This window comes from Olea europaea, unplaced genomic scaffold (assembly GCF_002742605.1).
Source record: "Olea europaea var. sylvestris unplaced genomic scaffold, O_europaea_v1 scaffold727, whole genome shotgun sequence".
Classification (NCBI taxonomy): Eukaryota; Viridiplantae; Streptophyta; class Magnoliopsida; order Lamiales; family Oleaceae; genus Olea; species Olea europaea.
In genome coordinates, this window is record NW_019265672.1 from 281,900 (window position 1) to 285,588 (window position 3,689).

Below are 3,689 nucleotides of genomic sequence, written 5' to 3' on the forward strand. Positions count from 1 at the left end.
AATATCTGCTATGTCAAAAATAGGTTTCAAATAGAGACTGGAAATTTGAAATATAACTTTTTCGCCTGAAAGTTGATGTTAGGAATGATGGAAAAACTCGTCAAACCTAATACTTGTGGCCCGTCCCGAACCGAGCGAGAATTACCTGCTTAATCGAGTATTCGGATCGAAAAATTTCACCCTAAGGCGAGTACGAGTAACACCCAGTACCTACACCATTTAATTTGTTGTTTTTTTTTTTTTTTTTTGTATATAAGAATTCAATACTTTAAATGAAAAAGTTCACAAAATTTCAATAAATCTAATAAATGATGTCAACTAAGATTATTTAAAAAATATGATAAATAATAAAAATCCTAGTTTACCAAATATATTCGAATAATTTAACTTTTAAAAATAAATTAATTAATTAAAAATTCAATAATTATATTAATGTTCCACTTTAATGAATGGGGATAATAAAATGAATTATCAAAAACTCAAAAAAAGATATGTAAACAGGGTAAACCCGCCCTACCTTAAACGGGTAATGGGATGGGTACGGGGCTGAAAATTGCTCGACGGGGCGGGGGACGAGAGAACCCTCCTTATCCAAACCCGTCATGTTGCCATCCCTAGTTAATATGCTAATGCTTTGACTATATTTTATCTCTTTGACTCTTTTCGTTATCTGATTGACCCTTAACACTCTCGAATCTTCATCGTAAGTTTCAACACAATTTTTGAGTATTTACACTTTAGTCCTCGAATTTTGAATTTGCTTCATTTCAACCCATTTATTATAATCTTGTTCATTTATCTTCTTATTGTATACAATTAAATCCTTGACATTTTCGATCTTCATTCATCACCCGTCTCATATATGGATTGTTTGCAATTTAATCCCCGAATTTTGGATTTCGCCATTTTTTTTCACTATTTTGACATTCTTTTCTTCAATTCTTCATCAAATATCGAGTTTTATTTACAAAAGACAATATAACACAAGTTAGGTAGTATTTTTTTTTTCAAAATAAGTGAAATATCATCATTTAGGATCTCGATAATTTAAAAAACTGCACTTATCGTGTACATCAATGCATGACATGTGTTTGTAGACCAGTTCCAGTCCTCTTAACCACTTTTCGACTGCTAAAAGGTCTGCTTTGCTGTCAAAAGAAGGAGGCTTGAAATGGCGGAATTGCTCCACAATTGACCCCTGTTGTTAGCTTTTGTCAGTCCATTCTTAAAAGGTGATGGCAGTTGACACCTACTAAGGTCATGCACCGCTCTCAACAGCCCTGAACAATAGGGTCTAATTCTCAATAAAATATACAATTGAGTTTTGACTCATTTATTTATTTATATTTCTCTTCGGTTACTTTTAGTTTTATTATACTATTCTCATTTTTAGTAATAAAAGTGATTGTTGAATGTATTTGTGATTATGAAATTATTAATTAATAAGTAGTTACCACTTGAAAAGGGTTTTGTTATAAACTTGGGTTAGATAACACGATGCGATTATTACCAAACTTGAATCATATGCAAATTGATTAAAGGATTTTGCTATTTGTATTCGGAGTGTTAGACTCAAGGTTATCCACCCCTCACATGAGATCAGGTCCCACGCCCAATAAATGCATGGGACCTGCTCCCCATGTGAGGGGCAGGTAACTCGGAGTGTAACTCTCCGAATAACTGTAGCAAATTCCTAAATAAAGTTTGCAAACAAAATTGATTCTCTCTCTCTTATGCACACGTAGGAGAATTTGTCTAATCAAATAAAATTGTATTTTTCTTTTTCCAATTATTTTTTCATTTTTAGTATATACACGTAGGTGAATTTGTCTAATCACATAAGCTTGTATTTTATTTTATTTTTAATTATTTTTCTTTTTCAGTGACGTTTTTTAGTGCTTTTTCCTCAAACAAATTGTATTAAAGATAGTTTCAAGGTTTGAATAAGCATTACACATTAATTCGAGAATTAACAGAAACAAACATCAGATATAATTTAATTAATCTTTATCCAATTTAATATGTGCGATAAAAATATTATAACTTCTTTCAAATTTTATCAACTTATGCATATATATTTAGAAATTTATATTTCTCATAATCAACTAATATTATTACTTCTAAGTAACTCAGACCATATCTTATTCTCCTTTGGTTTCCCTTTTATATTAATGCTATCCAAGGGTTGATTAATTGTTCAAATTTCTCTCAAAGATTTGATACTACAAACATTTTGGTTGTTAAATTATGATTTGCTTAAAGGGTGGTTATATTTTCATCACTTTTTTTTTTTAATAAATACACCACATTTTAATTATATTAAAAGTCATTAATATTTATTCTTCATTACACTTATATCCTTAATTTTTTTTCTCCATCATATTCTTATTCCTAACATTTCATTGATCAGAAAATATTGTCTTTAATCAAATATTTTAAGAAAAATATTGTAACATAGTTTAAAATGATTATTTATTTTGCTTATTTAATATTTTTACATTATTATTTACTTTACTTATTTAAAAATAAAAGGGCAAATGAGACTTTTTATTCTATCTTAAGGAAAAAAAAATTGAATAGAATCCATAATCAGTAACAATTTATATTAATTTAAGAATAAGAATACAACTAAAAAATTTTGAGACATAAATATGATCTTGTGTAAAGAATATGAACCTTTCATATAATTAAAATTTGTTCTAATTATTAAAAGCTGTAGGGTTTATTTGATTGCAAAGATAGAATTTGGGTGGAAAGAAAATAAATTTCAGCGAATTAAATTGCCTAGAAATTGTTTTACTGGGAATTGTCAATTGATAATATTTGATTGGTATAATTTTTTAGGTGGAAAATGTTGAAATAAAAATGTCTTTTGGAATTCGTTTGGTTTTATTTTTTATGAAAATTGTCAATTTAAGAAATATTCACTTCTACCATTGTTTCTAGAATTTGTTTTCATTGCCAACCAAAAAAAAATCCAAAAGTCATATATATTTTGGTATTCGTTTATCTTTGTTTTACATGAAAATTATCAATTTAAGGGCTATTCTCTTTTACAATTGTTCATAAAATTTGTTTACATTGCCAACAATTAAAAAAACAACAACAAAAAAAAGGGGTGGAATTCCAAAAATCACCTACCCCATGGGAAAATAAAAGGTGAAATTTCATACTTTACCGGCTTGTACCTAGAAAATCATGGAAAATTAATTCTCTGAAAAAATTTATTAATCAAACAGGCCAAAAGTAAAAGTTGAAATTCGAATTCCAAATTTCATAAAAAATATAGGGCAATCAAATAGGGCCGTAGTGTAAATACACGCTTACTTAATAGTGGTTGCAACTTCAAGTCTTACTGAAAAAGTGAAAGCTATAATCACTAGCTAATAAGAATATTAAAAATTGCCCAAAATAAAATAAATTTGATCATACACTTAATAAATTATCTCCAAAAAAATCCAATTATTTAATATTTACTGACAACAGTATATTTACACGAAGCTTTGTACAATTTTGTGTCGACTATTTCATCCTTTTCTGAAAAGTAATGATATTTAGCACCGTTGATATTACAACATCAATTTATGTGACACTAATTGTCATTAAATGAAAGGTACACGTAATTTCATTTTAATTGAACCTAGATAATATATATATATATATATATATATATATATTTATTTATTTAT